General features: G+C 30.2%; 1 protein-coding gene across 1 annotated transcript in view; it reads left to right on the plus strand.

Annotated features, from left to right (window-relative positions):
* The first annotated feature begins 7226 nt into the window (after positions 1–7226).
* Positions 7227–14200, plus strand: part of LOC113397851 (putative polypeptide N-acetylgalactosaminyltransferase 9) — a 191065-nt gene continuing 184091 nt past the window's right edge. The window contains exon 1 of the mRNA XM_064216777.1: positions 7227–7415. The gene's annotated coding sequence lies outside the window, so the exon portion shown is untranslated. The remainder of the gene's footprint in view (positions 7416–14200) is intronic.

Here is a 14200-nt window from a genome sequence, read left to right on the forward strand (position 1 = left end):
CAACAACTTAACAATGATCTTTAATAATGATTTTTTGTAATCAATATTTGTAACAGTTACTGCCTGTTACTCGTGTCCCATCCGTCCGACCGATGTAACATTATACAAGTGTCTTTTAATTTCAGTGTTCCTTTGAATTTTACTTTGAAGCAGTAAAAAGTCTTAAAATTTTCGGATAACGCTTGAATCTTTAGACTTTTGTGTTATATGTAATTTCTAAATATTTTTACAATTTTTAAAATCATTAAATTAAAAAAATATATATGTCACTGCAAAGTTATGTCGATCACAAAAATTTACATCTGTCAAAAAGATCATGCTAACTTGTACAATGTACAGGGTATTGGACAATACTAAAATGTTTGCTTGCTTATATAATATTATGTTATATTTTTTTCCTTAAGCATATAATATGTGTACAAATTTGAAACAATTAGTCTTTAAGTATATTATATATTCATTACATACAATTTACGTAAATAATTGAATACTAGCGAAATATACAACGCTAGAGTAAGATAGTGTTGCTTTATTAATTTCTTAAACGAAGCTAGTAATTGTGCACGTCTTGTTCTTAGAAGAATTCCACAAACTTAGATACAGCTTGAACATTAAAGGAGTTACTATGAAGTCGAATGAGAAATGAAATATAAAATCTAATATATATATTTAGTGGTAAATAAGTGTGTCGTATATTAAAAAATTAAAGTAAGACTTTCTAAACTCTCCGTCAATTAGGGATAAAATCGTTTACTAAGAAAGCAAGTGAAGAATGCACTGATTTTCTATCCTTATTCCTATGGATGTTAGGCATAAATAGTAAATAAGAATAGATGAATGATAAATATGTAAAAATAAATATAATACTTGGATATTATTGTAGGCCACATTTCTATGTTACTTACATTTCTTTTATAATGGTAGAAATTTCTAGGAATATATTTTTTGTCATTTCACTTAGAAAAAAATTGTAAGTTTACAGTAATTTTAGTATTGTAATAAATAATAGAATTTGCTCTTTTTTCATATTACTGTAATCATTTTTTATTACATGTTCTGTATTAATTCAGAAAGTGCTGTCTCTAACGTGGATCTTTATGCGATAAAACACGTTTATACAATAACCATATTTATTACATAAATATAGGTAATTAATGAGTAAATAAAAGAACCCATAATGGCTCCATTGCAACCCGCACAAAGGACTGTTTGTAGGGGGAAATGTGAGGGGGAAAGCAAATATTGTCCCTCAACCAACAGCCAATGAGTGATGTAATTTATCTCGACGGCTAATTGTCATGAAAATTTATAGCAACGATGAGTGGCGAAGAGACATTGTAGCGACTATGAATAAAATTGGTTTACGTAATAAAAACAAATGCGATTCAATATGAACCAACCTGTTCCAACGTGAGCCGACCTGAATTAACAGTGGCAACACTATCTCAGTAACTGAAATCGAAATCGATAAAAAACAATAAAAATTTATAATGCGAATATTCTAGATGAAAATTATATTTTATTACCGCATTTAAAAATATAATATATAATTTTCTGTGGCTTCAAATAAAACTGCAGATAAGTTGTCTACAAGATCAAATATTGGTGGGAGATCAATGGAAGAGTATAACATACCGCACCTCATGATTGTTTGTTTAAAGTTAGTCTAAAAAACTTCAATGTAAAAAGAAACTTTCATTTTACGTTTAAAATTTTAAATCGGACATAAAATATATGTGTTGTACGACGCATAGCAAAACAAAATCGAATAGATCTGTTGAGAAATGTTTAAATATCTCATTGATTAAATAACATCGCGTGATAAAATTCAAATTTTACTGGTGAGATGCCGGTATGTAGTCGATCTAAAATAAAAGGGTTAAAAACATGATTTTTACATAATATATATATATTTATATTTTTATATCTATCATTTAAATAATAAATGAGAAGTTATTTTTATTTCAGAAGATTCAGCGTGTTTCGGAAAAGGTTTTAATATATTATTGTTATATAATTATGTATCTTCGCAGTTTCTCTCGCTTTAAATTTTGACTATTGACGTGACACGCGTGTATTGTATATTTGTAAACATTAGGTTGATACATATTTTTGCAACTTTAATATGGTTTAGGTATATATATAAACCTATAAGCACAAATATCTAAATTTATACTAGTAAGTAAATACGTCGATAAAAGGAAATGTATGTAAATGAAAATTTTCCCTCCCGTTCGATCCATTTCCTTCATTTCCAGGAAGGAACATGACATTTCAATTGAGCGTAGTCTTAAGTCAAAACGTAGCATTAATATTTGTGTAATATAGGTAGACAAGATTGAAATTTGGCTGATCCATTTATTGATTAATATTGATACATTTTTTTACACCACTGCGATGGTAACTACATAATATGATAATTTGTTAATATTGCAGAATGTTCGAGATTGTTTTGCAGACACGAAACATTATTAAATCTATCCGCATCGAAAATTGCTTTTGTTGTTTTGTAACATTGGAATTTTATTAGAGCTCGTTTGGACATAAAAATCACATTAGTTGTACCAAATAAAAGTGATTCCTATTCTTTTTTTATGGCAATAGTAGTTGGATGGGTAAATGGGCCACCTGGTGGCATTGGCATCACCAACAGATGTGGCTTAGATGTTATTTCCCTCGTTTCTGTAGTCACCGTTTTCTCGAATTAATATTTCTGGATGATCAAAATATCAAAAGGATAGACAGAGCAAAGTCTAATTCATGCAATTTAACACTCGCTGTCTATTTCTTAATATACGTCTGAGCTACTACGGTAATTTTTCTACGGTAATATTTCTGTATGGATCAAAATATCAAAAGGTTAGACAGAGCAAAGTCTAATTCATGCAATTTAACACTCGCTGTCTATTTCTTAATACACATCTGAGCTACTACGGTAATTTTTCTACGGTAATATTTCTGTATGGATCAAAATATCAAAAGGATAGACAGAGCAAAGTCTAATTCATGCAATTTAACACTCGCTGTCTATTTCTTAATATACATCTGAGCTACTACGGTAATTTTTCTACGGTAATATTTCTGTATGGATCAAAATATCAAAAGGATAGACAGAGCAAAGTCTAATTCATGCAATTTAACACTCGCTGTCTATTTCTTAATACACATCTGAGCTACTACGGTAATTTTTTCTACGGTAATATTTCTGTATGGATCAAAATATCAAAAGGATAGACAGAGCAAAGTCTAATTCATGCAATTTAACACTCGCTGTCTATTTCTTAATACACATCTGAGCTACTACGGTAATTTTTCTACGGTAATATTTCTGTATGGATCAAAATATCAAAAGGATACACAGAGCAAAGTCTAATTCATGCAATTTAACACTCGCTGTCTATTTCTTAATATACATCTGAGCTACTACGGTAATTTTTCTACGGTAATATTTCTGTATGGATCAAAATATCAAAAGGATAGACAGAGCAAAGTCTAATTCATGCAATTTAACACTCGCTGTCTATTTCTTAATACACATCTGAGCTACTACGGTAATTTTTTCTGGTTCGTGTCAAGTATTATTCTTTATTTTTTGTGCATAAACCAGATTCTAATCAAGACGACGATACTGACACGATTAATTAGTAACCGTGTTTAGATTTTACACTTATGTTGATTATATAAAATAAGTATTATAGAAAATTATTTATTTTTCTTATACATTTATCCTGATAAGCTAAGGCACAGCTTTTCATGGAAAAGCTGTACCTTAAGTATTTTTAAATATTTGTACGATTAAACTTAATTGTAATCGGACACTAAAGCCGCCCATGCGTTTGCATGGAATCAGTAACCCTAAGGAAACTATATCACCGGAACATTCATAAATATCTTCTGTACCATCACTATATTACCTTTACAGCGTGTCTTGCTACATTTAATGTGTGTGTAACATATATTGCATATGTCTACCTACTGAGTCAATCATGTGATAGATTGTAGGTTTTATACGTATGTTAGTCCTTAAAGGTCAAGGAATTACAGATGAAATATGAACCAATTAGCAACTGAATGATGATACTAAAAGCAACGCCAGTGAACTTCAATATCATACAGGTATCAATTAGAGTTTCATTTAATAAAGACACTGAAACATTATATTCAGACCTACATAGAATTCAATTGTTTAAATGATCCTTGGAACTACTTGTAGTAATGGGCGAGTTCGATTTCATGATTAGATTTGATTGCTACCTTCTCAGCACCTGTGTGGGGAAGGAAAGACTAAAGCAGAGAAATAAAAGTGATGCACCACAATTTCGAGTCGGTAACAACCTGGCTCAAAACGGACTCCGGTCTTTTTGGCGGCTCGTACCGACTAAATAATATCTGTTGCCAATAACTGGCTACAATCGTTTACAAGAAGAATATTAAAGAAAATTTGCGGTATTAGACAAGCTACTACCGAGCACATGTGAGGCACATGTGAAGTAAAATTCAGACCATATGCAACCAGATACATGTCTAGACGTGAAGTTGTGTCCATAGAACGGCTATTGGATTAAAAGAGACTCGAAGATACCACAGTTCAGGACAATATACCCATGAGACGGAAGGATCACATGGCATCCTACAATGGAAATCCCATTACATTAATGTGCAAGAAAAGCTACAAAACGACTGAGTGGAAATGAAACGATGAAGCAAAAAGAGTGTGTCCTAACACTAAAAAAAAGTTATATCAAATGTATGTATGTTTACTAAAATTTATTAAATCAAGTCCTCGTTACCTTGTTTGAAGATTTTTTAATCAATTTATTTATCACGCAATATTTTTATTTTAGTCGTAAAAAAATTGTCCGTCAGATATACCTACATATGCTATGACTTCCAGAACTCGTGGTAATGCCACTGCAACGTTTGCATTTGTACGAAGCAATATAACACGTGAGTTGTACCCAAAGCAATGTAATTTACGCGTATCCATGTTGCAAATCGAAAACCGTGTTTGCGATATACTCAGCGCCTTCTACATTTAAAATTAATCGGAGAATGTGGTTGCATCTTAACTAAAGATCACGATACATTTGAGAATGTTATGTTGAAGCTTCGTTGTATAGTAATGAGTAGTAAAAATGTATAGAATTATAATTATTATAGATAATTATTTTAAATATCTAGTATTCTCTTCCATTTTTAAGTTAGATAACTAAATATTGGTATAATTAAAATATTATATATCCTAAGTAATGCAGTATAATAAATAAAAAAATATTACTACGAAGCATTTATCTCGCTAGTTTTGAGCCACGCTTGAATCGCCATTTTATAATTCACTGGGTTTATCACACACAAAAATTGCAAACTAGTGGGTCGTACGCGAAACTTCTCGTTTATTCAACAGATTTTTACAAATTTCGAAACCTATGACAGGTTTTTTTATTTAATTTCATTGACGACGTTTGTTCGCACGATTTACATTTGTTGTTTTTTTTTATACAGCCATAGCGCCGCTCTCTACGGGGCCAGTAACTTTTTTCCGCTGTCTAAAATTAATTCTTTTTTAAATCATAACAATTTAATAAAGTGCAATCAAGAATCCTCTTTATTTTTTTGCACATCTACGGTAGGAGTTCTTCAAAATTAGACTATAACCGATTTTTTACGTGCAGCTATCGTCCCATAATCACTGGGACAAAAATCAGCTTACGCTATTAATATATCAATATATAATAGTAAAAACAAAATTACTACGAAAAGCACTTGTACTAAGATACTGAATACTGTGATTAATTTAAGTTTAAATTACAAACAACAATGGAAGAATTGAATCAATACTCACCACATTGTTCATAATTTTTGGATCAATACAACATTAATTATTGGGCATTTACATTTTACAAAGATTATTTCAATTAAAACTACAAATATAAATACTTTTTTAATATGCAAATAGTTGAAATTAACTACTTATATCAATCAAATCAAAGTAAATAACTGTAAAACCTCTTTTAATTCAGACAATTTAGAATTGGTTTTCAATCATCACTATTTTTTAAATAATTACCCTACCTAGTTTGTTGCCACAGACAACAACAAGCAATCACTCATATTGTTTAATGTTATAAATTTATTTAAATATTAAAAAACTTTATTATAAAACACTGCTACCTATATATATATTTATACCACGTAATATATTTTTTGTTGGATACAACTTAATAAATGAATTCATAAAAGATTTTAAATAAAATATTTAAAATAAACGAAAATAAAAAATATATTTAAAAAATCAATTACCGACCTTTAAAATTCATATTATCTTGATAACTTAACACCAAGGAGCTATTCGTTAAAAATTTAATTAAACTTTAGAAAGTACATCATCACTTATTTTAAAGAAACTTTCGCCATAAGTCACCTTTCAAGATTACCTCAGAGGCAATAAATTTTAGTTATTGTTACATAAAAAGTACACAGATACTTAATTCCCACGAAGATGCTTTAAGGTTTAAACTCAGAACTTGATCCTGTTCTTTACTGTTTCAATTTTATGTTGAGCATGCCTTTGAATGATAAAAAATAAATTTATGAATTAAAATATTAGTTGAAAAAAATATTTAGATATTTATAAAATTTATAGCGTTCTAATGTACTATAGTATAAAATAATATTATTTTATTATGCAATAAATAGATAAAAAATATATATAGATACTAATTTCAAACAAATCAATATTTTTCATTTCCGTGGCTTACGGTCGATATTACTTCAAGGAACAAAATAAATACTATTTTTCTTTTCATAATAGTATTTTTAAATTCTTTGTCGATGTGCAATATTTTATTCACAATATTAGGTTTTATTTTAATAAAATATTTTATGGTACAAACAAATAAAATCTATACGTATCTATTCTATTTCTATTGTGAGTAGAATTTAAGCATATTAACAAAAAAAATATTTCAAAGTTTCAATATAACTTAAAATACAAAAAGCCGACTAGAAAATAAACATGCGCATTAGGTTAGAAAGAAATACGCATGCGCGGCAACAATGGCGTCAAACAAATGACAGTTTTGACATAATTCCCGTCGAGGTTATTCGTTTTGCTTGTTTTGTCCCAAAATGAATGTTTACGTTAAATTTCTATATATATTTCCTTAATATATATTTCAAATTGTTGTTAAAATGTAAAAATATGTTTAAATTAATAAGGTGATTGTATTTTCTATGAGCGTTATTAAAACTTTGTTTGGTTATATTTGCTGTGTTTACATTTCATCTGAACCTGTTCTGTTACTTTTTTAATTAAATTAATTTTGTGTGGAGTGGCATAATGGTGATATTGAACTGGACGTTTTCTTGAACTAAAATATAAAAGTGTCCTTTTAGAGTATTCAAGAAAGATTAAGGTAGGTAAGTTTGTTTGTGTATTGTTGCTACGTACAACCAGCAGTTCAAAAGTAGATAGTCTCACTGTATTTATAAAAATATTTTTTGTTATGATTTGGAAATTAAATTTAGTATCCATAAAATGGCTGATTTCGTCAATTAAATGTCTGCGCTTCCGACCTTTGAGGAATATATATTTAATATTTCAACTTTTGAATTATTTTGTTTTATATTTATAGGATTATAAGAAGACTACACAGACACCTCGCAATACTATAAATTGAAGGTCAGATAATTTATTATTGTATTACTTAAACATAAATGTAGCTTGTTATATGTATTTAATACAATCGCGATACTGATTAAAATATGCATCACTAAAATTTTTAAAATTATAATTTCTTTCATTAGCGTATTACCTTAGATTTTCAACATTTCATGAATCAGATATAAAGCGCGTTCGAACAGCACTGCTGAGTGCTGACCTTGAACGCTATAGGTCTAAAATAAATTAGTGAAATAACAAAAAAAAAAAATCCACATCCTCATGAATTAAAACTTGCTTATTATTATTAATCGTCAAAACTGAACAACCAGTATAGAAATAATTACTTGAGAATTGAGAAGAACCGGCGAAAGAAATTCAAATTTATGTTCACTGTATTTATTATTTGAAACTTCCTTTTGATCTTTCTTGATGATCTTCCATCATATTTATAGTCGTTTCTTTTATTTTATATTCTTTAGAATATTAACATTATTTTTTAACTTCATAAATTTTGAAAAACTATCAAATTTAGATTCTGGCGTCTTGGTTTTACACGATTTTATTCGTCTACCTATATAATGAAGAACATTGTATGATAAATCAGTACAGTTCGTAATCAGATATTCTAGTTCGATTTATATCTCTACTTTTTTAATAGCGTATTCAATAGTAATTACATACACCAAGAATTACGTTTTTTAATACACGCATAGGAAAAATATGTACGGCGAGTTCGTACGTAATCAAGCGGTTAGTATAATAGTTTGACAAAATAATTTATAGGTACATACGAGTATATGTAAATTGTATAGTACGAGTTTATTTAAGCTAAACCACAAATAATGTACAGACTACTTACAAGTTATCGCCACTAACTAGTCTATTTGATCTAATTAGTTCGATTTATCATGCGGTTGCTATTTCAACAATTTTACATATGTAGGTGGAACACATTACATACGAAACTATTATAAATGTGAACACATAGTCCATATTCAATGCTTAGCAAACAAGCAACGAATGTATTGTTGTATTCCAACTAAAAGGCGAGCTTAGTCAGTGTAATTACGAAAGCGGAAAATACGTATATACTGTATACCTATCTAGATAATGGTATTGCACCTTCACGTTGAATACGTTTTTATTCACTTCGGCTTATTTAAGGGTCGCTAGGAGTCCTATTTTCACATGATATGTTTTCGTACTTTTAGATTGTATTCGTAAGTTGCATTTTGATAATCGTTTTGGGTATTTTCTAGAGACGTATTTGCTTATTGTTTTTATCGTCGAAAGGAATATAAGAACATTCTGATGTAAAAAAGTCACCTTCGACCATCAAGATAATGCCCGTCCCCACGCTCCTGCTCACAAGCTCGACAATATTACGAAGAAGTTGGGCTACGATGGTAATGAATTAGACTTAATCCCAGTGAGCATGATTCAGACAGTTTAAAAAAATCTGTATATGCGAGAAATCCTGTACCCACAGCAGTGGCAGCATTAAGAACAGCGATTTCACAAGAATGGAACAATATTCCGCAAGACCGTTTAATAACCCAAATCAGATCTATGCGGTGGTTCCTGATACGGGTCTGATTAGAATCTACGATAAGGGCACGTGGATTACGCCTTATTAAAGGAAAAAATCCTGTGCTTCAACTTTTTTTTTATTGTAAAACACCAATTTTTCAATGAACTAACCAAAACCAATTTTAACTACTTAATTAAATGTTTTTTTCCAGTTTACAAACATACACTTAAGGATATGATACTACGCTATTATAAAGTTAACGAACCTAACTACAGGTTTCAATATAAATTTGTGTAGAAATTTTGAAAACTTTGTTTTTTTTCTTTATTTCAAAGGCCTCTTAGACATTGATGCAGTTTATGAGCCCTTCGGTGTAGGTATATGCCATACGTTTGTGAATATGCAAACGTATTTTTATGTGCATACAATACCAAGTGTTTTTAATTTCGAAATCTTACACTTATTTAGGCCTACCTCTCTTTCGCCATGTGTAGATAAACATTAAGTATAAGAACATTTTTTCCAATGTATGTATATAATGTACATTTATTTAATAGGGCTTGTATGTATAAAAAATATTTCGTTAAATTTTTGAATAATGTCATGGTCGAAGTTGCTCAGGAAAGGTTGACATTTTTTGTTATTAAACATAGTGGTTGAGTCTCAAGTTCCCAACGGTCTTAGTCAGAACGATAGGCTCTCAAACCTTGCCTAGTGAAACTTATGCCCAAAATACAATGTTAAAACCTTCTTGAAGTTTTTGTGTGAATAGTGTACTTGAGTGCGGGTAGAGATGAACTGCTTCTGTTCATTTTATATAAATTGTGTATACGTCGTTACATCTACGTAATTTCGTTAAATGACATTCAAATGCTTACTGGGTAAAATTATATTATCGATAAATGAAATTGATGAAATATTTGATAATACAGTATAATTTTATTCCTACGTCAGATAATTGTTTATATATTTTTCATACAGTATTCCTTTTTATTAGAAAAAAAATAAATGTAAAGTCTAGTCGACTAATCTAAATTAAAATGAAATATAGTTCTAACCTTCTAAACCCTTTTTGTAAAGTCACATCTCGTAATGATCCATACTACTGAGCAACAGACACTCTTCTTTTAAGAGGGAGGTTCGGAGTTTATACCGCCATGTGTGGAAAGTCACATGTGGCAGATATTTTACACTACTGCTTAGTACGAGATGAATTATAATAGGAAATATAATAATACTCAGTGATTCTTGTCTGTAAGCTGTGGGCTTCAGTTACGGTAGAAGGGTCTCATTCATCAGAACCATTTAATATTAATGCTATATTTTGTTCATATTTGTTAAAAAAGCGCTCTACTACAAAAAATATTCTAAATTTCGTCTCACTGATTGATTGATGATTACGTTTTTATTAAATTTATTGCTAAATTATCCTCATTGATATGTTAATATTTAATGGCATGGCTTGTTGCCAATGTTTGTGTACGAGTAACAATAGTGTTAACAAATTGGTCGGTTTCAGTGGACAAATTCAAAGCACAATGCGATAAAATGTGGTTTGTGATAATGATGCTAACTTATTGATTGCTCTATTAAGTGGATGAAATCAAAGTAAAAAAATAATAATAACTGTCTACCAATTCTTAAGATCACTGGTAAAAAGCTTTTTTTTTAAAAAAAAATTGGATTTTTATTGGGAATATGTTGATACGATAACTAGACTGATTTCGGCAACGGCGGCCATTTTCAAGAGAGCCAATTCCTATAGCGTAAGAGATATATATAAGTGTGTGTGTTAAAACTAGTGCCCTTTCTCCCAAACTTATATGTTTGATATCAAGATCAAGAAGAGCTCAGGCAGAGAAATTGAAGCTGGGAATGTAAACACAACCAACTTTAGGCTGCTACTGTAAATTTCTAGACGAAAAGAAAAAAAAAATTACCAGACCGATCCATTAACTACGGATCTCAGGAATGACAGCCATATAATCAAACTAATAGAATAACGACGATTTTTGTTTACAATCTTGATAAATCTTGTGCAAATGCTTAAATTACGAGCATTGCTATTTCATTTCTACAGGTGCTCGTTTAATAAAATAATACTTAGCCCGCAACATTTAAGGATATATGGAAATAATTAATGCATGAGAGCATTTTTTATATACACTTAATTGCTTTTATAATTGTCTATTTATATTCGTTAACCCAAAAGCCAACCAACCAAATCCTTCGAATACCAACGAAGGAAATAACTCAATGGCACTTTAATTAGGGACTTATGTAATATTTCAGGGAGCAAGAAGCCCCTGAGAATGGACCGAAAATTTCGACCGGATGACATTACATCGTAAACGTCTTGTTTTCGTTGGTCATATTCTAACCACGAGCAATAAATAATGCGAACGAGGAACCTCTTTCTGAGTTTTTGCATGCAGAGTGAGCACGGTTCGAGGCTTGACTTTTTGTTCCTTTTTAATTACAAATTATGAATTCTGCTCACGAATCAACTATAAAGCCATCAAAAAATACTATGAAAGCTTTTCGTACGAGCGGCAGGCGTAAAAGGCGAAGCACATACCGTTTAGCTAAATGGATGAAAAATCGCCATTTGAAATTTATTACCTACGTACGGCAGTAGTAAGTGTTACGTTTATATATTACTAGCTAAACCCGCGGCTTTATTGTCTTTGCATGGAATTCAGTTTGTGACGAAAATGCTTCAAGAATTTGTATACAACTCTTTATCCCCAAAATTAGGGTAATTTTCTCCAAGGGTGAAAAAAGTAGCCTATGTCCGTTCTTGGAGTTCAAGCTTGTTTCGCATCAAATTACTTCAAAGTCAATTCAGTATTTTAACCATGAAAGCGTAACAGACAGACAGACAAATCTACTTTTGATATTAGTACAGATTAGTAAAAATTGACAAAATCTGGGCTTTGGGTAGAAATCTTTAATGTTTGGTTCGGTTTGTTTCATAATATTGTTTCACTCTTAGTTGGTAAATACAGTTGAACCTTCGTTTCCGATATACCTTTTCTTAATATAAATAAATATAATTTAAGGAACTGCCTGTCACTTCAAAATTTTAAGTTAAGGAAGCTATTCGCAAGTTACTATATACACAATAACCTTTTTTTTTTAAATGTGTAATAATTACAAATGTAAATAATAGGATTATTTTAGGAGAGTCTTAATTCATAAAAATCAGTTAAGTCCTTCAAAAGTTGTAACAACTTAAAATCTTAGGTAATTTTTTTTATTGAATTTTAGGTATATGTTTGTTTATAAAGGTTATTATAATTTATAACACATTTATAAAACGAGTAGTATTGTTCTACTTCGTTAATTTTTTTAAGTTGTAGTCTTATTATATTGTTTATAAGCGCAGGGCACAGGTAGTAAAATAATATACTCGTTCACATAATATTCTTCATTTACTCGACGGTGCAAATATTACAATTCTTATTTATTCATTTTAATATAAAATATGATGTTACTAAAGGCTATATATTACGTCTCCTCTCTTCATTTTAAGATCTTATTATCTTTTAGCTTCCCTTTCCTACTTCCCACGCATTCGGATGAAGTGTGTAGGAACGGATACAAAACGAACATTAATTTTTATTTATTAAGATTTAAATTGAGTCCAAATTTTAATAGGCAAAAATACACGTCGATAGGAGTTTGACAAAGCTCATACAGCACTCGTAAATACGTATAGTACAGGATTAATTATAAAGACAATTAATTCCACGTGGAATTCGAATGATGCTTGTACGGATTTGATCTCGCGGTGTTCATTTCAAATGTACGGGTTCTTCCCACTAGACCATATGGACTCTTAAGCACCCTTTCAAGAAAAAGGGGTACTTTCCCGACCAGTGAAATGTTTATAGGCTTTGATGCTTAAATTATATTGGAGCACATATAAACAAGATACGTTAATTAAAAATGTTGTCTAAAAAAGGTGATCATTTACGTACGTTTTAAACTGTCAAATGATAGCTCTAAAAAGGGTCCTGAGATAAAATGAATTACGGTTAATACATAACTTTAAGGTATTTTATATCACAGTTTCGGCAGGCGGCGGCGTTTGTGTCGCTTGCGGCGTTTCCAGCTTTTTTTTTTGTACTGAAACTCACATTTTTTGTTATGACGAAGATTTTTTTTAAATGGAAGGGATAACACGTTGTTTTTTTTTAATTATAATCCTTTTTTCTTTTTTTTTAGTCTGCTTAGTATCTTTTTATGACATTACTGTAATAAATCATATTTATAGCGACAATGTAGAGCACGCGATCAAGGTCGAATCCACGACTAATGTGGCTTACCTAAACCTTTAAAAGAACCATTAATTTTATTTTGAATAAAATGAATAACAAACAAAATACCACACAATTGTATTATCTTCAAATATCCAAGTACTTAACAGACGTCACTTTGAATCGTTAAACGTAGTACAAGAAGTTATTGCGGTCTTTGAATTGGTTCCGAAAACCGAAAGGAAACTTGAATGAGTTGTTTATACAAAATATGCTAGTAAAAGCCTGATAAATTTTTGCTTTCGATTATTTATTAACCATAAAAAAATGTCTTTAAAACCACATACTTTTGACTTGTTCCATTTAATTTTATTAAGTACTAGTATGACTGTCTACAGTTACTACTCTTTTTTATAGTTATTCCATGGTGATGTAGGATAAAAGGTGTTTTATATTTAATACGGTCACCCATGAAACTTCGCGTTTATTCAAAAGATTTTTTAGGAATTTTGAAACCTATGACAGGTTTTGTTTTGATTTAATTTCACTGTAAACTGAAAGTCACTCATCGACATTTGGAGCCAAAATGATAAAACGTCTTTTAAAATCAATTTTTAATATTAAATAGTTGTTAGAATTTGAGTTTGTCGAAAACAATTTACTTTAATTTTGTTTACGTTTTTGTTTATTTTTCTTGTACACCCATAGCGCCCCTCTAGCCGGCCAGTAACATTTTACGAAATA

The sequence above is a fragment of the Vanessa tameamea genome, chromosome 13 (genome assembly GCF_037043105.1).
Source record: "Vanessa tameamea isolate UH-Manoa-2023 chromosome 13, ilVanTame1 primary haplotype, whole genome shotgun sequence".
Lineage (NCBI taxonomy): Eukaryota > Metazoa > Arthropoda > Insecta > Lepidoptera > Nymphalidae > Vanessa > Vanessa tameamea.